The sequence below is a fragment of the Maniola jurtina genome, chromosome 21 (genome assembly GCF_905333055.1).
Source record: "Maniola jurtina chromosome 21, ilManJurt1.1, whole genome shotgun sequence".
NCBI classification, from domain to species: domain Eukaryota; kingdom Metazoa; phylum Arthropoda; class Insecta; order Lepidoptera; family Nymphalidae; genus Maniola; species Maniola jurtina.
Genome location: NC_060049.1, coordinates 2,529,488 through 2,552,166, shown reverse-complemented (window position 1 = coordinate 2,552,166; position 22,679 = coordinate 2,529,488). Strand labels below are relative to the sequence as shown.

Below are 22,679 nucleotides of genomic sequence, written 5' to 3'. Positions count from 1 at the left end.
TAAAAATATGTGTTCATCTCCGGGATTTACCCCTCTCTCAGTATCTTTCGTCAGAATTGGTTAAGCTGATGGGCCGTGGCCCGTGAGACACTTCGCACTAATTTTATATTACCTAGTAGGTATAATATAAATATACAATATAAATTATTCTGATAAAATGTGGCACTAAGGTTGAAATATATAGAGCGCATTCTAACTTTGCTTAGACTTAAGTTTCAGTTAAAACGAGACAGATTTATGCCAGCGGTATAACGCTGTCTCATTTTAACAGTGTCTTAAGTCTGAGCAAAGTCAAAGTGCTCTCTATAGATCTCAGCCTAAGATACTTTGCTTCCTGAAGAAGAGACAACGGCACCCACAAAATGCTTGAGCTAATCTTTACACCATTTCAAACGCCCACGATAAAGTTTATATTATAGTTAACTAGTTAGTAACATACTCTAACGAATAAAGCTGTTAATGGGTAATAAAAGTCAAAACTACACGATAGCATCATGAAAGATGTCCCCGTATTTCCTTTCTCGGGCAATTTGTCACCAAGCCGTTACATAATTTGTTAGATTAGAGTAGTCCGGTTAACGATCCGTCAGCGTCTCGTGAATTGGCCGGCCACGACAGAAAATAGCCTTACGATTATCTAATAAACGGGGGTCGTTGCTCTAGAGTTCAGAGGATGTCTTTATAGGTGTATGTGAGGGTATTGTGCGAATTATTTGCAAGCTGAAATACCAGTGGGCAAGCCATATCTGGCGCTGAACCGCTGGTTCGTTGCGGCAGAGTGCAGACGCGATCTGAACCGGTCATGGTACGGGATTGGGCATACCGGTGTTTGACTAGTCAAATCAGTATCTTTTTATCAAACGTCAAAACACGCGCTTAGTATGCAAGCTTCTATGAAATACTGGCATATGACGTCACAATACAAATACCGTAATGTGGACTCAACGCCGAACTACGAGTACATCCGGGTAAGGCCTAAGGTCCAGCTGTGGACTTATAGTAGTTAGGACATAATAGTCCAGACATAGGCTGATGGTGGGTGGATTAGGACGTTGGCTTGCGATAATGGTGCCTTTCAGTTCACAATATAATCTCGTTTAGATAAATGACTCTTGCTTCGACACTATGTATAAAGCGCAATTCAGCTCGCATAGCGCTGCGGCATTAAAATTAGCAAACACCTCTCTTTCTATGGTGTAAACTCTTGTCTCTTATCTCTCTCTCTCTTCTCGCCTCTCTTCTATTTCTCCCTCCCCCCCCCCCCCCCTCCCCCCTCTCATGAGTAAAAACTATTAAGAATTTCACGGGAGCCGTTGAACGAGCGCGCTGGCCGTAGGAATTCATTAGTATAGGTGGAATCTTCTAGTGACAGGAATATTTCTTGAGTCATGTGACTAAGTGAGCCCAACCTATAGATAGATAGATAGATAGAACTCTTTATTGCACACAAAAACACATATAAGGATAACAACACAGTAAGAAGAAAACAGAAAAAAACAATTGTGTGCAAAGGCGGCCTTATTGCTTGGAGCAATCTCTACCAGGCAACCTTTGCTGAAAGGAGAATTTCTAGGAAGGAGGTTGGATAGTACCAAGTCGCAAGGATTTTTTTACAAAGATTTATATATATACTAATAAACATAAAAAAGTAATTATATATATATATATAATATATAAATATATATGTATATGCTATATATGACAATATAGTTACTTGCATATAATATAAAAGGGATACATATAATATAAAAAATAATAATATAATAAATAAAAACAATATTTAAACTATTATGGCATAGATAAGTAGAATTCTTTCAAACGATTTTTAAAAATGGGCAGGGATTTCGAACTTCGAATATTCTTGGGGAGGTCATTCCACAGTTGTACTGCATGTACCGTAAAGGACCTCCCGTAGAATTTTGTGTAATTTCTTGGGGTTTGGAGCTTGTTATCCGAGCAAGAGCGCAACTTCATGTGGCCTATATTACTATTATGATTTAAACATGCATCCAGTCGTCGCGCATTGAGATTTCAGTCCGTTCTTTGATCTATCGACGCTATTATGTAGGGCAGGGCAGGACCGCTATTGCATAGAGCTGAATGTCTCCTCGTCTCGAATGGATGGAGACGCATAAGAGCCGGATGTTTGGTGTTTAGGTTGGGTTTATGTATTGTACCAATTCCAGTTAGACGGGTGACTGTGTACTTTCTTACCTGTTTTTAAGTTTTAAAACAAGTGTAAATTAAAAATTTATAACACCCCCGACAAGTGAAGGTTACAGTAACTAGAAAAGAGCTGATAACTTTCAAACGGCTGAACCGATTTTCTTGAATTATAGCTAAGAACACTCTCGATCAAGCCACCTTTCAACCAAAAAAAAACTAAATTAAAATCGGTTCATTCGTTTAGGAGCTACTATGCCACAGACAGATACACAGATACACACGTCAAGCTTATTACACCCCTCTTTTTGGGTCGGGGGTTAATTACTTCAAGATAAAGGGTATGGACTCTTATCTCATACATTAACATAACCTTTAACTGTGTTCATTGTAACTGTCGTTTATAGGTACTTATTAATTAAATTGCCTAATACATTAGATATCAATTATAAAACTATTAAAGATAACCTAAAAGATGATTTCTAGTACATTTTATGGAATGGGCCACACGATTACACAATATTTCTAAAGTTGTTGTCATAGTCACGAATCACGACTGATAGACGTCCACTGCTGAACATACTAGGTCTCTTCTAGGGACTTCCACACGTCGCGGTTTTGCTCCGCCTGGATCCAAGAGCTCTCTGCATATTTCTTATCATTCGGCAACTAGATTTAATATCCACAGATTCTAAAGAAAATGAAAGATTCTATTTGTATAATATGTTTTATGTTCCACGTAAATGGAAACCCCATATAAAGGACCCCAGGGCCCTATGCTTAGAACAATGCTACATCGAATATTCTATTGGGACCTAGTTAGCAATAAAGTTTAGGTGCAATTGTCTTCCATATACGAAGTGCGATGGTCAGAATGATTACCGCGTTCGCGTCTTTGCATATTCATGAACTATGTGTATTAATATCAATGACGCTGTTAGGACTAGTTATGACAGAATCTAACGCTATTATAAAAAAGTGATATAAGCCTAATGGTTCAGACGTCGGCCTTCCTTTTAGGGGTTCGATCCCGGGCATGCACCTCTAGCTTTTCAGAGCTATCACTTGGTTTAACGGTGAAGGAAAACATCGTAAGGAAACATACATACCTGAGATTCGCCTTAGTGTTCTCAAAGGTGTGTGAAGTCTTCCAATCCACATTGGGCCAGCCTGGCAGACTATACCCTAAGATCTTCTCATTCTGAAAGGAGACACGTGCTCAGCAGTGGGTCAGCAAGGAGTTAATCATAGTGGTATTATGATAAGCGATCTGGCCTTACCACTACCAGAATGAACTACCCAGTACCATAATAATTCTGTATTAGGAACTATACCAAGTGTGCTGTCAAGCAATACTGTATGAATCAATCAGCTTGTTGCATCCACTGTTGGACATAGGCCTTCCCATGAGCGCGCAACTACACACGGCTCTTCGTCATCTTCATCCACCCACTTCCCGCTACCTTCTTAAGGTACCTACTATAGTTATATTCGATTAAATTAAAGCTGCATAACCAAAACTATCTGCAGTGATTTAACTTCTAAATTATTATTAGTCACACAACTAACTGGCAGTCGGTCACGCAACAGTTTCCGATGTTTAAAGTGTAAAGCTTTCAATCATATAGGTCTATTCGTCAATAACAGTTACTACCAAAAGTTATTATTCAGTTATTGTCATTTCTTCATTAATCACAATCTCTATAATCATGGCATCAGAAGAGATAGATACTCAACACTCAGTCATGATTGGTTGCTTCGTGAGGTAGATTCTACAAGATTCTCAACCACGCCCTTACTACTACTACCAAGTAGGGCCACTACGTTACGGAGGACCTTAGGGATCATGTTGACATTGAAAGAGAGAGAAGGGCATTGGCAGTAAGATGCCATATGTTGGCCCGCAGGTTTGTCCGATGTAGTAAAGAGGCAAAAATAACGCTGTTTAAAGCATATTGCCAAAATTTCTACTCGGGAGGCCTGTGGGTCAACTACTCAAAGAAAGCCATAGACACCCTAAGGGTGCAGTATAACAACGGGTTCAGGATGCTGTTGGGCTTGCCGCGGTTTTGTTCAGCGTCAGGTATGTTCGCAGAGGAGCGGACTGATGACTTCTTTGCCATAATGCGGAAGAAGTCATCATCACTGCTGACAAGACTGCGCTCAGGCACCAACCGCATCCTGAACATGTTTGCAGATAAGTTGGACTCACCAATACTTGAACACATGATTCAAGTGTTGGTGAGGCAACAATAATTGTAAATTGTTTCGTTCCACTACAACATTATATTACTAACATTAGTTTTTAAGCATCAATATTGTCTACTAACAAAGCGAGTCCTGGTTGCTCTTAATAAAGATTTATTATTATTATTATTATTATTATTATTATTAGTTGAAAAAACAAAAATTCGAATTACACATAGCTACCTTCCAAGAAGAATAGCATACCCTCAAAACAAGGCATTCGGTCTCGCAACGGTTTTCGATGTTTAGACGTCATTAAAAAGCGTTCGAAGCTTTCAATCATAGGTCTATTCAACTATTATTAGTACAGAAGGTTATTGTCATTTCTTCATTAGTCACAACCGCTATAATCACGGCATGACGAGCCATACACACTTGCAGTCACGATCAAATACTTCGTGAGTTAGATTCCACATTATTTTGTTGTACGGAACGGTTTTATTGAGATTACATACGGTATGCTAATGGGACGTTCGGATTGTTGTGTCTCAATGCTTAGATATCGTAGTTTGAGACGTGCGTAGATTTGCATACTCATCGGGAATAGTTTAGAATGGACCCTTCTAACGAACATTGTCGATAATTGCGACACCTTGAGCTTCGATACAACGGTTTAAAATAATGTTAACTGGCGCAGAGTCAGCCACAATGTACTTACATTGAGAGAATGTCTCGTATATTGAGAGGTATAAAAGAGAACCTGCATTTGAACTTCTAAATTGCATTTGGGATGCAGTTCTATTGCCGTTGGCACACTTAATAGTGCACGGGACTGCAATTGCTTGCATAGTATGGCATATTATTGTAAATTGAACACTAGAAAAGAGCAAGCGCCGAGTTTCTTGCTGGTTATTCTCGGTAGAAACCAGTGGTAAATTATATTGATGATTCAAAAGCACTTGTAAAGGTTTACTTGAATAAAAATATATTCTATTATATTCTAACTGAATCGCAACTGCGACCAATTGCACATCCAGTTCTAGTTTGGGCACACACTGTGATCCTGACTGCGCCAGTCATTAGAAAGTTGTGATGCAGTTGTGTTAACTGCACCCTAAACGCATCCAAACTGCAATTTGGTAGAACAGCTTGCAGTCCAAACGCACACTGTCTATCAGTATAATGACCAAGAAACTTTAATTTTCTTAATATAATCAGAAGAATCCAGTTAGTGCAATTCTCTATGTTACATTCTTTCATAAATCTTAATGAGTAATAGAGGCCTTTGCCTCTATGCAGTCACATCTTGGATTGGAAAAAGACTTTTAAGTTTATACTAAAACGGTACCTCGAACCACGACGTTCTAAATAACATTATGGAGAATAAACGAAACATAAAAATTCATAAACATCCCTCTTTATAGCCACGGCGCGGCTACGTAAACAGCATTATTTATAATGCATCTCTCGGGGAACGATTTATGTGGACGGGGGGGGATAGTGAGAGACTCCTTCGGGAAGAATAAACATAACTAGACCACCATTTTATACTAGTTCTAGTTTTATACCCCGTCCACACACTGCCCGTGTGGCATGGAAAGGAGCGAGGAACGGAGGCAGAGACGTAGTGTGGACGCGTTACTCGCATGTTCCTCGTTCACGCCCATCGCTCCCTATTTTATCGGCAAGTATGCAATAGCGCACAGTTTCGACGTCCATCGCGTTGCAAGGGCAAGCGACCTAGTCGGTGTCGCGATTAATTGTGCGAGTAGAGCAGTATGTAGACGGGGGGTTACAATTTGAAAACAGAGGACCTATAAGTACACTTGTTGTAGGTACACAATGGCTCCGTCATTATTCAGAAAATGATGTCCATTACTATCAAATCCAAGATGGTTGACTTACATTTGTTCAAAAAAATCTGAAGTTTAACTTTCTTCGTGTCTTGGAGTCTTCGTCTCGTGTCTCGTCGGTTCTAAAATTTTGAGGATCGCGGCTCCTTCGAGATATCACTTCCTTCGCTATGTTGTGTCATTCCTACCTATTACCATATTCATAACTACTTATTAACCCCCGACCCAAAAAGAGGGGTGTTATAAGTTTGACGTGTGTATCTGTGTGTCTGTGTATCTGTGTGTCTGTGTATCTGTGTATCTGTCTGTGGCATCGTAGCGCCTAAACGAATGAACCGATTTTAATTTAGTTTTTTTTGTTTGAAAGGTGGCTTGATCGAGAGTGTTCTTAGCTATAATCTAAAAAAATTGGTTCAGCCGTTTAAGAGTTATCAGCTCTTTTCTAGTTTTCTTGTAGAAAAGAAGGTTAGATAACCGTTAGGTGCATAATATTATATCAATAGACAAATGTCAAGCTGTCAAGATGGACGTTGTCTAAATACATAATTATTTATTTGAAAATGATGTTTTGGAAAACTCAAATACTTTGGATCGTCGGGGGTGTTATAAATTTTTAATTTACACTTGTATCGTGTACATTTTGAGAAAGAACTCCCCTTATTTGCTCTATTTGTCAACTGACATGACAAAAATTAAACGGACTTCAAAAACCACAAACACTAAAAAGTAAAAAATAATTTTTGTTTAGCTACACGTGTAATGTGCCTAGGTATGAAGTCGAGCGAGCATATTAGAACAAAATTAGAAATCCAAGGGTGAAGCTTTTTCTTTAGAATTTTTTTTATTTCACAATTTTTACTGTGTATAATATGCTGTACCCTGTTAAAACCCTACTGTTTACTAAGCTATTACACTGATCGCGAGCAATTTGCTCTTATCCATTGAGGAGTTCTGTTCTCCATCTCCGAAGATATTCATCAGATCTTCACTAAATTTATATGGGACCACCTGCAAAGTATACCCTTTCAGACAAAAAAAAATTCCAAATCGGTCCAGGCGTCTTAGAGTAATCGGGTAACATACATTTCCGACGAATTGAAAACCTCCTCCTTTTTTCGAAATCGGTTAAAAATTTCATTGTGTTTGATTGGTTAGTATTCAAATGAAAGCTAAACGTTTGTTGGGAAGATACTACGAATAAACCTCTCTCAACGTCTTCGCCTAAGTGTGTTCGTGTGAAAAACAGCTGATAGTGGCAGGTTATTTTCGTCCGCATGTCGTCAGATGTGGGTTTTCGCTTTTACGATCTTTTGTGAGTACGTATTCTTGACGTGGCGGATTTAAATAGATCAAGAAAATTACTGTGTGCTACTTTCTTATGGAGAACGGAGAATGTCCTATATTTTATATCTCGTGTTTTTGTTGTTTTTAAATCTTTGTTTTTAACCCCTGACCCAAAAAGAGGGGTGTTCTAAGTTTGACGTGTGTATCTGTGTATCTGTCTGTGGCATCGTAGCTCCTAAACTAATGAACCGATTTTAATTTAGTTTTTTTTTTTTTTGTTTGGAAGGTGGCTTGATCGGGAGTGTTCTTAGCTATAATCCAAGAAAATCGGTTCAGCCGTTTGAAAGTTATCAGCTCTTTTCTAGTTACTGTAACCTTCACTCGTCGGGGGTGTTATAAATTTTTAATTTACACTTGTTTTGACGATTAAGTTAAAGTTTACTTGAATAAAAATATATTCTACTCTTTGAAATTTGTGTAGGTACCTAGGCCACGCGGACAAAATTGCGGGCATAAGCTAGTCAATTAATAAAGAGTGCAACCGTAAATTTTGGCATAATTTTATAATCTGTTATTGAATGTACTCGCGCAAATTGCCGCCGCAACATATTAAGCGTCGTAATTTTCCGCACCGGCAGTCATAATCGTTACGAGTTACGATATCGTGAATTAATTGCATGTGAAGTGAAAGTGACGTAATCAAGTGTTCACTGCGCTAGCGCTGCCCCACGCTCGCGGTCTGGGTTATTAAGGGGCAAGCGACGGGTCTGCCCGCGAAATTCAAATTTGGTTTTTCGCAATTTGTAAACTAATATGACAAAGTAGGCTTATGGCATTCTAATTGCGCCAAATGGCAGTATCATCTCCACAAATTAGCTATGGTATCGACTAATTTGTGAGTAGCTCACGTCAAACTCATTATTTTGACTAATTTCTTGAACACTTTCAAGTAAAGATCTTTACGTAAACCTGTGAAGATGAAACTGCCACTGACGGAATTGGAATACCATAAGCCAACCAGTTTTTCTGAAATTTGGTAACGAGATAGCTTACATCGTTTTATACAAGGGACTTCATTTACACTATTCGAACTAAGTTAGTATGTACTTAACTAGTTATGTAGGTAATGTCAGGTTGTATATGTTATATTGACAAAAATCCGGCCATGGAATCCTATTATCGTCACGGAAGAACTGCGAAATCATATTAGAGATGTCGGTACTTATGTTATCGATTTTTTTATGATGAGTGGTTAAGTGCCGATTTCACCAACGTCGAGTGACGTTTAATCGAGGAATAAATTGGGCCTAATGACAGTTTTTGTACTGAAAACCTGCCAGAAATCTTTACTCTCGGATAAGGCTTATTTTAGGTTGGTGATATCGACCCTAAATAATAATATTATCTGTTGAATAAGATGATTATCACCGCCAAATTATGCTATAGAAATTATGTTGAAGATACTTATGTGAGTCTGAACATATTTAAAAAATCACGCAACAATTTCTCGTTGAAAAAGTCTGTATTATTTAAGCTGATTTCTATTTAAACAGCCAATTAGCCAATTTCCTGCTTTATCAACACATACATAGGTAATTACAGTAATTAATCATTATAAACCAGGTCCTATAATAATTAAATTGTTTCATAATTATTTAAAAATAACAATATCACATTACATTAACTCATGCGATAGGCATATTTATTACAATTTATTAGATGCTGCTTGTGACTTATTCTACGTGGATTTAGATTTTTTTTTTAAATCCCGTGGGAGCTCTTTGGTTTTCCGGAAAACCGTAGCCTATGTCCGTCCCCGACATGTAAGCTATCTCTGGACCAATTTTTGTCTTAATCAGTTTAACGGATGAGGCGTGAAAAGCTAGCAGACATACAAACAAAAACACATTTTCGAATTTATAATATATGGAAGTGTCCCTATTTCCCTGATCTATTTAGAATGGAAATCTATCGTGCCAGATAACAGAGCTAATACTAATTGTCATCTAAAGTCCTTCACATGACCTTGTTTATCGATTAAATACTATCGATAAATGACATTCACCCATCACTAGCCAGCCTATCCCAAATCAAGCTAAGCTGAGCGTACCGTTACATAGCACGCCCACCGCTTCCAAGGTATTTTGTCCACTATACATTTATTATAACTTGTACTACATTTTAGTCTTTAATCCTTTTATGATAGAGGTTATATTCCGACGTTATATTTTATCGATACTGCAGTCGCGGTCGTGGATATTTAATTTTATGTTGGAGATAGACTGGACAAATGTAAAGTCGTGTGAAAGAGCCATTTGGCTACTATATCCTTTAGAAAGTACCTACCTTTATAATATCTCACTGTTAATGTTGCGTTAGAAATTTTCCTCTTCTTTCAATTTTGTCTTATCTGCAGCCTGTATTGGTAGCCAGTGTAGATTTCTTTTTAAATCCAGTCGAACCACTCTCCAGCTCCTTAACCATGTATTTCTATGCAAAAAATCACATCACTATGTTTGGGCGAATCAAGGACAAGAACTATATTTTTTTTTTATTCAGATATAAGTTAGCCCTTGACTGTAATCTCTCCTGGTGGTAGGTGATGTTGCAGTCTAAGATGGAAGATGCTAACCTGGGAAGGGTATGGGAGTTTTATTAAGCCCATACTCCTTTGATTTGTACATGTTCATATTAGGAACAGGGATAATCATCACGTGGAATATGGTTTTGATTCGAAGATCGTGTTTCCTAATAAGCCATTAAGAGGATATACGCAATAGCCGCTCTATCGCTTTGACACATCTCCATGGTGTCACGTAATAACAAGTGTTATTATATGGCGATTACATGTGGATTCATTGTTGATGTGTGCTCAGGTGGGGTTTTTCAATGCCAGTATAATATTATGTTTATGTACAACGTATATTATACAATTTTATAATAACTGTTAAAGTTGACAAGTCCGTGGACTTGAAAGTCGTGTAACAATGGCTGATTTAGGAATTTTATTATACGTACAGATTGCAGAACCCTACCAATAAGTACTTCTCAGGCAAACAGGTTCCCTCACGATGTTTTCCTTCACCGTTAAAACAAGTAATATTTTAATGCTTAAAACGCATATACTTCCGAAAAGTTCCCTCCGAATGGGAGGCCAAGTACGGTCTTAGCCACCTAGGTCCTAGACCATCACCGCGTGAGAGTTCTCCATAATAATAAATTCTCAAAGGTGTGTGAAGTCAACCAACCCGATGGTCACCATGGTGGACTATATGCCATAATCTTTTCGCATTCTGAGAGGAGACCCGTCCTCAGTAGTGAACCGGAGACGGGTTGATGATGATGATGATGGTTTTAGCTTCGAGACTGTATATAACATAATTTTAAAGTTAAAGAAAGCGGTTTGATAATAAAGCGGAATCTCAGTTGTATGGAAAGACTTTGTATTTTCACACAGTGTGTGTATTAACTGAGATAAAAAATAAGCCGTTAAAAAGAAATGGGGTCGCGAGTTGCTTAATCAAACAACCCTTTGGTCTAATTTTAATTTGCACAACCATTGTGAGTGTTCTTGTATAAACGAATACATTGTACCTATAGGTATAAAAGAAGAAACATAATATGATAAACTAGCTGATGCCCGCGACTTCGTCCGCGTGGAATTAGTATTTTAAAAATCCCGTGGGAACTCTTTAATTTTCTTCTTTAATATGTGTTAATCCAGGGTATAATCTATCTCCATTCCAAATTTCAACCAAATCCGTTCAGCCATTTTTGCGTGATTGAGTAACAAACCTCCACACTTTCACATTTATAATATTAGTAGGATTAGGATTACGTTTATGATGGATTACGTTTATGATAATCCCAACGTCCCGGGAAAGACATCGGGCTACGTAATTTAATTTATATAAAATTATGGACACAATTTATTATTGTCTGAAATAAAATATTTTTATTTATTTATTTATTATTTATTTTATTTATGTAGGATTTTCATTTATTAAAACCCTCTCAGTGGCCAGTGGCCACCTATAACGCTATAATTAAGTAGGCAAGTAGTTAAAAATTAAGTAGGCCAACCTGTGGCTCTAATAATTGTGTCCAGAGTCGAGACTCGGCCACGGGTTTAATATACCTTCCCTTGTAAAGTATATAATTGTTATAATATACATGACATAGGTACGATAATAATAATGTACGAGTAATATTGGTGCCCATTGGCAGCGTGGTAGACTATGGCCAAATCCCTTCTCATCTCACTCTTAGAGGAGACCCGTGCTCCGTAGTGAGCCGGCGATGGGTTGGTCATGATGATGATGAGACTGAAGCTCGGATTCAATACTCAATCAATCTCTAACTGTTGATAAGCAACATTGTTATTTTGTCAAAATGCATTCACAAACAACTACGTTGCTAAACAACTTATCGACAGATTAGAGATAGATTGAGTATTGAAACCAGACGTAAGTAAAGATACCCTATAACTACCTAACCTTTGTATAAAATTATTCGAAAGTAGCACAAAAGAAGCTGCAGCTTCATAGCCGACCTTATGGGTCAAGTTTCAACCATTGAAAGTTTAAATTATTAATGGCTTTTTGAAATTACTTTGAGAATTAATTGAACTTCTTTCATAAGTAAGGATTCCATGGGATTTGATATCACGGGACATGCTTCTTTGCGGCCATTTACGAAATACGATTAAACAATCAATCAATCATTTATTTGCTGCAAATGTAGGTTTACAAAGATGTTAAGATTCAATAACTTATCGGAGTAAGTATACCAATTTGAAAATATTTAAACCTAGCAAATGAAAATAATATTGAAATATGTCTGCTTTATCTAGCAGTTATCCTAGCGTTTTGCAAAATTAGAAAAAAGGTAGTAAATCTATCCGTACATGTCTGGAATTTCGTTAACTTTCGGATTCGCGTACAGACTTTGGCTCACTCATCAGTGAGTACACGATTAAGAAGAACTTTCCTAATTTCGTTTGTTTATGGTGGCACTACATACATATAAATGTTTTGTAGTCAAAATAATAATGCGTTAATGAGACAAAAGCGATTGTTGAACGCGCGTGAAAAATTAAATAGCCTTTTTGAAATCCCTTAAATCTTTGGACGTTTAACAATGACAGCCAACTATTGTTCAACTCGGAATGATAGGTATTTGTTGTTCTCGACGCGCATTGCAAGTTATACAATACGTCGTTTGACATTAATTAATGAATTATTAATAGTTATCTCGGCAAGAAATATGTACACAAAATCTAAAACCTTAAACGTTTGTCAATATTTCTGTAGGTACGTGATAATATGGACTAAAGCCTTCTCTTAAATATTCTTAGGCGTAACACACACCTGCAGAGAGGAGCTTAGGCGGGCACAGCGTATTCCTTGATACCAACTCAAGTTATTGTTAATCTCCTTGATGTTTTATTTTTAGTATATGTCAGAGCAATGTAAGTAGGTACTTAATAAAGTCGAGTTTAAATTGTTAGAAGATGTTGTGTGTTCTAAGAAAGTGGCAGGGAGCGGGGTGGTTAAGGAAGGCGGAGGACCGTGTTTGATGGCGCGCTCTTAGAAAGGCCTATGTCCAGTAATGGACGTAAACAAGCTGATGGAATGGAATTTTTTTATCGGAAAGATTCAGCTCCTATCCACTCCGTTTGTAGGTTTGCGTCGACCCTTATAATTCTCTAGTCATTGAACCTACTTCGAAATATGTACCGAGCGAGACTTGAGATGGCTCAGTACGCTCGAGACGGCTAAGCCCGAATCTATGTTAGCAGCGTTTCTGCTTACTATGTGTTTATTTTTCTACTAGCATAATAATCATAATAGGTACACTAAATTCACAGTTCCTAATTTCCTACTGTGAGGTTGTGGCTAGATTCAATGAGCTCACACTTGGCTGGTTTCAGTAGGTACTAGTAACTAACGACGTACAATGTAGATATGACAGTCGATTTGTTAGTGATCTAGCGGGGAAGGTAATCCCATTAGACGGTAATTCTTTTAGCGTTCACTCGTTGTTACGGGCCTTGGTAATGGTGATGGTTTAAGATACATGCGATAGCGAATCATTCTATTGTCATTGGGGTGATTTATTTAGTTTGTTACTAGATCATTGCGAATTGATCACTGCTTAAAATTTTTATGAGTTTTGCACTCGCTATTGTTAGCGTAAATGAGTAAAGCCTGCATGTCTTCCAAATTCCAAATTTAACAGAATACAGGTAGGAAAATATTTATAAAAGCATGAAAAATTGCCGTTCTCTACGTGTGCTACGTAGAGAAGAGAGTTTTTCAGTTCCTTTCCAGATTGTTGAATTTTGAGAAACCAGTCTTCTTTGTTCTGAACAATCTTTAGCCATTATTAACTTCCCTTGAAGTCAAGGGTGATTAATTAGCTGGAATGCAGAAATCATAAGTCTGACAGCAATGACAGCAAAGATTAAATAACAAAAAAAAAAACAGTCAGTGACCAGGGTCAACACTGACGTAAAGACTGACTGAGGTTTCATGCAAACAACAAAGATTTTTGGCGCAATTCGAAAACAGCACTTACCCATTGGTACTGTTTAATATATTTGGTATTAGCTGAATGCATTGGGAGAAAGTGTATTGGATCATTAATGCCAGCTTCTACCAAACGTCTTATAACTTGAACCACACCGTCACATGCTAACAAACAATAGGCGTAGCGTAGCGAACGGCGCGATCGGCGCACGCGTTACTATTCACCACATATTACTGTGTGGTAACTGCTGGTCGCCATTGCGCAGCATCACAGTTGCGTAATGTTCGATTTACAAATGTTAAGATTATGGAATTCTATACTACAAGAATTTCGGTTTCAGCGTCCATCGGCACCGGCCCTACGACAATTATTTCCCGCTCACTGTCATTTCAGCTTGCTAAAGTAGTCACAGTTGAGACCCCAGTAAGCATTAGGTGCCCTCCCGTACGATGGGCCGACGATATAAAGAGGGTGGCGGCATCGTCCCTTTCTACATGGTAAATAAAATCAATTTCTGCGTATTCGTGTTTCCTGCCCTCTGTCACTTCAGTTTGCTAATATGCACTAAAGAGTGGAGACCGCAAGTAAGCGTGGGGTGCCTTTTAACACGATGGACCGACGATATAAAGAGGGTGGCGGAATTTAGTTGTCTGATGAAGAGGGCTTAGTGGAGTCGTGTGGAAGTCCCTATAAGAGATCTATGCCGAGCTGTGACGAAATAAAATTTATTAAGGTTCTATAAACATTAGCTTGTTAAATTGATTAGCAGCAAGCAGGTATACATTAAGCTCACTTAATAACTGTCCTAGAATTAGTCTATTTCCATAACTATGTCATTATAATCGGTGTAATAACTATTGTAATAGCGCAGTTTAGATTGCTTGGAATCAATTATATCCCGTAGCTAGATTACAGTACCTGTATTATGTAAAATATAGTCGTTTAATACTTCTATGACTCGTCGTAGTTCTCGTCAGAATATGTATAAGAGTTCCGTAGTAACTCATCTTCATCTCAACTTATCGCCGGCCCACTACTGAGAGCGTAAAAGCAAAGAAAAATAGGCGTTTCATAGGCTACCTAGCGTCAAATGTGCAAACATTCGACGCCAGTGACGTCGAAGCCTCCACTTTTTGTTACAAGTTCCCTAACTTTCGCGAAGTGTGCTATAACTAGACAGGAAATATCGTGTTTTGAGAAAATATCTGTTTATATTCCAAGATCAAACCACCAAGCTTAGATTAAGGTAGTGGTTACGTAAACAATGGATGCGATCATACCGCCGCGACGTCGGCGTCTCCCATGACCTTGTCTAACCGCAGATGAGTATTAGGGCTGCCACAAATACTATTGCAAATAAATCGGTTTAGAAGCCTTGAACACAGATTTGTGAATCGTCATCATGAATCTTCATACTTTTATTGTACAACACAAAATTAGAAAAAAAAACACATACAAAGCAAAACAAAAATATAGGCACGTACATCATCATCATGATCTTTGATCAACCTATCACCGGCTCACTACTGAGTACTGACGGGTCTATTCTCAGAATGAGAAGCGCTTCGGCTGTAGTATGCCACGCCGGGCCCAATGCAAATTGGCAGGTTGAACACACCTTTGAGAACATTATGGAGAACTCTCAGGCATGCAAGTTTCTTATGTTTTCCTTCAACGTTAAAGTAATCATATTTAAATGCTTAAAACGCACATATTATCTCCGAAAAGTTTTAGGTGCGTACCCGTTAGTGATCCAACCCCATACCCCACGAATAAAAGATGGATGGGTTATTTTTTTTTAACTTTCTCATCCACCCGCTTCCTGCGGAGTTCCATCTTCTCGGAGTCATCCAGCTGGTTAGATATTTTCCTATTGGTTGATAGAATTTAATTAAACTTGAATCTTGTTGATTGACAACCCTAACTAAACGTTTGCCGTTTCCATGAGTTAAATCTTAGTTTAGAAATAAGTAGTTAGGTACATGTACTAAGTTTTATCTCCGACACGAATTTCAGAAAGTTAGTTTGTAGTTTGCAATTTAATTCAGCGTTCCTATTTGTTAGGTACTTATTAGGCACAAACAATGTCGTTGAGTAATTAGTGGTTTGGATATTATTCGTATAGGTTGAAAATACATATTAAGCTTATTTGACCGAGCGAAGCGAGCTCTCTGAGTCTACATGAGTGAAATTGCACTTCGCGTCCGTCCGTCTGTCAGATTAAATAATTAAATGACTCGATATTGACTGAAAATCAAAACATCAGTTCAGTGGTGTACTTAATGCACTTTGTAAGTCTTTATTTCCGAGTAAAACCTAACTGTCGAGCGCGACCGCACACAATACGCGCCCCGTCACGGTCGCGAGCCTGATAATAATTGTTCAACTCCCATCTTAGCAGACGCAGCCTCTATGCTTGTTCACCTACAGACACTGATAAATAGCTTAGTACATCCATCACACTTCACACTATGTGTGTATGTGTGTGTGTGTGTGTGTGTATGTTTGTTACTCTTTTAAGCAAAAACTACTTAACGGATTTGGCTGAAATTTGGAATGTAGATAGATAATATCCAGGATTAGCACAAAGGCTACATTTTATCCCGGAAAATCAAAGAGTTTATAGAGATATAGAGGTATTTCGAAAAACCTAAATCCACGCGGACGAAGTCGCGTTCATCTTCTAGTTCATAATATGACCCACCTTTAGGTCGAGAGTGAATAGACATCTTCTAGGCAACCGCAGTCTATCTTAGGCTGCATCATCACTTGCCAGCAGGTCTGATTGCAGCCAAACGCTAGACTATAAATTCAAAAACATGTTTGGTCTTTTTCTTCTTCTGATTTTGCTTTATGGCTTTTAGTAGTACCTACCACACCAGCACTATGCATTTCGCTAATGTTAGGTAGAATGGAAGAGTCAAAGCGTTAGGCCATGAGTCCGATGATTGTTTATTAGTTCAATAGTGTACTTAATGCACTTTGTAAGTCATTATCTCGGAGTAAAGCCTATCTGTTGACGTATGGACGGCCGCACACAATACGCGCTCCGTCACGGTCGCGAGCGCGATGATTGTTCGGCTCCCATCTTGGCAGACGCGGCCTCTATGCTAGTTCACCTACACTGATAAATAACCTAAGTACATCCATTCATAATTATTATAACTGCCGTAGTAATTATAACTACCGTGACCAAAAGTTAACGTCGCAAAACACATATTATTTCATCTTACTTACAGATACGTACATTTTTTCAAGCATTTTGAATCAATACTCTGTTGCTGATTGCTCACATGAAATTGAAACATCTATAAGTATAACTGCCGTTACCAAAAGTTATTTTTTGAGTGTGAATAATGTCATAATCATAACTCATAAGACAAAGAATATAAGCTCGATTTAATTAATTATAATCAAAATATTAAGTTACCTACTCAAAATGTTGCCAGCAGTTGGTGATATCTTTTGAAAGATATTATGCTTTAACAAACTGATGATAAGATCACTGATTTCATCATAATACCAAAACAGATTTTTATAGTAAGCCAGTATGAATGTCACGCTACTACCAAATGAGATCACTCCACCGAATTAACACTGCGATGTTATACAGTTACAAAGAATTCTTATTTCCTATGACCATTCAACTGTATATTTCTTTTAATATAGTTATGCGTTTCCTAAAACTGAAACGATAGTTCTCGATATGGCGTATCAAACGCTGCACGCGAGCTAATTGTTAAGAGGAGTTCATTCGTAGCGCACTCCAAGCAAACGTAGTTTTATTCTCATTTGAATAATAACCAAGTACCAAACGTGTGCGAATTGTTAAGACAAGTTTATCTATAACGTGCTCCCAATAAATGTAGTATGGTTCTCATTTGCATATTTATCAATTAAATTCAATGAAATTTTGTAGACACTAAAAACTGATATCTAGGTATGTCTGTGGTTTCTGTAAAATTGTGCAAACTGTATAAATGTGTAGTTCTAAACGTACAATTCTTTGAGTCCGTGTTACTTTGAAACTCCCATTTTTACGGTTTAGTAAACCATAGGCAGGTAAACATGCATGAAAACTGTGGAATCAACTCCTATCGGCGGTGTTCACGCTAGATTACAACATGGGGTTATTCAAGGGGCGGACCAACAAATTCCTGAAAGGCCGGCAACGCTTCGGCACGGCGCGATTCCTCTGGTACTGCATGTTCATGGGCGGCCGGTATAATCACTTATCATCAGGTGACCCACCTGCTCATTTGCTCGCTATTTTTATTCAAAAAAAATTGTATCTGTACTCGTTGTCTCGTGTACATACAAAATTTCATTGAGTTCGATTGAATTTAAATGAGAACCAAAACTACGTTCTTGCGAGCCTACTACGAATAAACTCCCCTTAACAGCTATTGTAATGAATAATGATTCATCGCTCCATAGTTGGAAGATCGCTTGCATGTGAATTTTTCCATTCGAGATCGCCTAATTTCCGTCAACTTTCCGTACAAAATAGAGTCGAAAACCGAATGTAACGAATTCAGTCGAATTTCAAAGTTTTTTCGGTCTTCCTTACAGTATTGTGTCGTGCGCTGGCCAAGGATCGCGTAAAAGTTTTAGCATAACGTATTTATTAAGTAAAGTTTTTTTGTCACCAGTTACACGTTATTGCGACCTTGAATTATGGACTAATTAGTCGATCAGTGAACGGAATATGTAATTATTTGTCTCGTATTATAATTTCTTGAAAGTAACAGTGTTATGTGTTGTAATGTAGTCGAGTTTTGCAATCCATTCGTGTTAGAGGACGGGAAAGAGTTGTTTTAATGTCGTGATCTAATAATAATTTGCGTGTAGGTATATTTATGTGGGTTATTAAACCGCGTCGACATGTCGTGTTTATTTATATGTATTTCCGAAAGTTGTGTGTGAGGTTTTGAGAAGTTTAGAAAAATGTTAATACTGTCTTAAATTTTGTCGAGAAGTTACTTATTTAGGTATCTATTTTTAGGATTTTTTAATTAATAATATGATACAAGTGAGAAAATTACAAAATCTTGTTCATTAAAAAGAGTCACTGTGCATTTAGTTCGTTTTAGGTCATCTTAAATCAATTTCAAAGTTTCCCATTAATATTTTTAAATTATGTATGTACCGTACCTACTTTGTTGGCTGGGGATTTTTTTTTAAACTAAATATTACTTAATAATTTGCAGTATTCCCTTAAAATATATAAAATGAATAGCTGACTGACTAATCTATCAATGCACAGCTACTGGACGGATCGGGCTGAGGCATGCAGGCTATTCTGAGGTAGACATCAGCTAAGAAAGGATTTTTCAAAATTCAATCCCTAAAGGGGTAAAACAGGGGTCTGAAATTTGTGTAGTCCACGCGGACGATGTCGCGAGCATAAGTTAGTATTATATAAAGTTAGTTAAGAAAAGTAGAGTAACATACAATAAAATCAAATCAAATGAATGTGTACAAAATAATATAAAACAGGTACAAATATAGACATGATACGTTTATACATTTTTTGTTCGTCTATGATGTTTTTGTACCTAACAGCGCGCAGCGAAGATAAAATAGAATCCACGTTTATTGTCAATTCCGGTTTCCGAGATTCAAGTCCAAGGAAAATGATACTGAGGTCTGAGAGTTGAGACAAGTCCGACCGGTTCTTAGAAGCTTAGCTTAGAAGGGAGCGGGCGCTTGCGCGGTCTATGACTGTCTAATGGGTGACTACAGAATGTTTTTACTTTTATTGGTACAACTTTTAAATCATAAACATCGTATGACAACTTGTTACATTTCGGGAAAGCAAGTAGGGATGTAGAAAGAAGTATGTACTTATCCGCCTAACGTCGGACTTAGACTATTATAGAGTCACGCTAATTAGGTCGATTCACGTGAATATACATCGTTTCACTGAGACGGCAAGTGAGGTAGAGCGCGTGTTGCCGAAGGGTGGCAGTTGCACCTAACCCAGGCGCGGACCCTCTAAAAAGGTTGTGATCACAGCCACCCGAAAATCAGCCAAGTGCAAGTGCAAGGATATCAAATAAAAGAGGAAAATTCTGAGTTCATAATTATATAAATAAAGTATAATGTTAATGTTCAAATACGGACTTCGTCTGTGTTGGTGTTGGCGCGCGTGCTCTGCCTTTTTGGAGTGTTTTTTTTTGTTCAAAGTGGCGGTTTTGTGTTTTACTGGTGTTTTTGGTGGTGGAACTGACTGGGAAGCGCTCTAAAGGGGTGCCGCGCGTGTGTCGGTGAGCGCCGGCACAGACGAAGTCCATACTTATATGTATAGTTTCCCTAACTTGTAAATAACTACAAACTTGACATTGGCTAATCTTTGTAAAGCCAGACGAGAGAGAAAAAATGTGCACCGAGCGCCAGAAAAACAATTTTATATTATACTAGCTGACGCCCGCGACTTCGTCCGCGTGGATTTAGGTTTTTCGAAATCCCGTGAGAACTCTTTGGTTTTCCGGGATAAAAAGTAGCCTATGTGCTAATCCAGGATATTATCTATCTCCATTCTGAATTTCAGCCAAATCCGTCCAGTAGTTTTTGCGTGAAGGAGTAACAAACATACACACACACGCACACACACACACACACACACACACACACACACACACACACACACACACACACACACACACACACACACACACACACACACACATACAAACTTTCGCCTTTATAATATTAGTGTGATCTATCGGCAGATCGCGGATAGTTTTCAGGTTTTAGCACTGTTTAACTTTATCTTGTTATCAAGAAGACTAGTATATTCCTATCTACTCTATACTTCTACGAGTAAATAGTGACTAAGCATAATAAGGACTTACATTTTACTTACTACTAGCTGTGCCCGCGACTTCGTTCGCGTGGAATGGCTCTCAGTGCGCTTTATATAGCCACGGACGCTCAGGCGCGAGGCGTGTAGTACGTACTCTGTACGTTAAAAATGTTCGCCGTGATTCTTTAAATTGACATAACTTTTTTATTTATGAACCAATTGACATGAAATAAACACTAAATGTTAAGTGAAGCTTACTACAATATATTAGTGAAAACCGTATCTAAATCGAATAAGCCGTTTCTGATATTAGCGTGCACAAACACACATAAATTACAATTTCGGGTTCGGCATCGATATAATAACAACCCCTGCTACTTTTTTTTATATATTTCCATTGTACAGACACCACTTTTCTACAATTTTATTATATGTATAGATGTAGTGATAATAATCATAATGATTGAGGCATCCAATAGGATTTAAAAATATTCCTTCTCACTACCGTATCAGGTAAGTACTTTGTGGATCTTATAAAACTGTTTGCGTCCAATTAGAATTGATTTACAACTAACATCGTGCTCTGCTATCTAACGCAGTTAAAATGATGTATGCTTGTACACATTACGTAATTGTTAATCGCGTATAGCTAACGCTTGCTCATATTGTGAGGACTATTTAAAAACGTAGATAACAATTGTCAAAAGCTTTTGGAAGGTTGTATAACTTTTAGAAAATATGTAAGTTTATACCCCGCGACAGGTTGAGATGGCCATCGGGGTATGAGACGGGGGGACGCCCCGCACACCCGCACATCACCCGCGTTCGCCCCCATTGTCAAAGATAATGATTGATTCATTGACGGTTGATTTTAACAAAAATACTGTAGACGCCATTTCCAAGGACCATGTGATGTAACCACAAATTCACGGTTTTCGGATTTTTGCTTTTACTTGTGCTATAAGACCTACCTACCTGCTAAATTTCATGATTCTAGGTCAACGGGAAGTATCCTACAGGTTTTCTAGACAGACACGACAGACGGACAAACAGACAACAAAGTGATCCTATAAGGGTTCCGTTTTTCTTTTGAGGTACGGAACCCTAAAAATGAAATGCTCAGGTTTATCAACACCTTTAGATTCGCACTACATCCATCTCGAGTTTAAATAGTATTGTTAGTTGTTGCTTGTTAGCTAATAATGTAAGTACTTGTAAGTTGATATGGTTGTAAATAATTGTAATGCTACGGCGCGGGTGCCTCCGTCGCGCCGCGTGACTCATGCGCGCTCTTCATTATCTGTGTCGCATCTTAATTAGATTACTTGATTGTATACTCAGGCTGAGATCTATAGAGCGCACTTTGACTTTGCTCAGACTTAAGAGGGGTCTCTCCGTCACTCGCTCCATACAAACGTAGTTCCAATTTCATTAGAATATTAAGTAACTAAAGTCCATGAAATTTTGCAGACATATGCTAGAAACTAATATCTATGCCTGTGGTTTTCCAGATTTCCGTTAAAATATTCGGTTTCAAAGTTACGCGGTCTTAAAAAAAATCTTTGAGCCCCTGTAATAAACTGTTGGGCCGTGAAAAGGTAGCAGCCAGACAGACAGACACACTTTCGCATTTATAATATTAGTATGGATGTGACGGAGGTTCGATCCCGGGCACTTACCTCTTAAGTTTTCGGAATTATTTTTGGAATTATGTGCAATATATGGAATAGATTTCATAGTTCAACGCGCACTACATCTATCTCGAGTTTGAATAGTTATTTACCACTTGTTAGTTGTTACTTGTTATCTGTAATTATCTGTGTCGCATCTTAATTAGATTACTTGCATTGCGT

The 22,679-nt window shown here is 38.0% G+C and overlaps 1 protein-coding gene across 3 annotated transcripts in view; it reads left to right on the top strand.

The window, feature by feature from the left end:
• The window catches only part of LOC123876449 (protein kinase C and casein kinase substrate in neurons protein 1), a 107,067-nt gene that overhangs the window by 22,280 nt on the left and 62,108 nt on the right, over positions 1-22,679 (top strand). Inside the window, exons 1-2 of one of the 3 annotated variants that reach the window (XM_045922712.1) lie at positions 13,604-13,609; positions 14,768-14,770. The exons of 1 other annotated variant lie outside the window; for it this stretch is intronic. The gene's annotated coding sequence lies outside the window, so the exon portion shown is untranslated. Of the gene's footprint in view, positions 1-13,603; positions 13,610-14,767; positions 14,771-19,003; positions 19,010-22,679 lie in introns of those variants that run through there. One more of the 3 variants, XM_045922713.1, reaches the window with a different exon arrangement.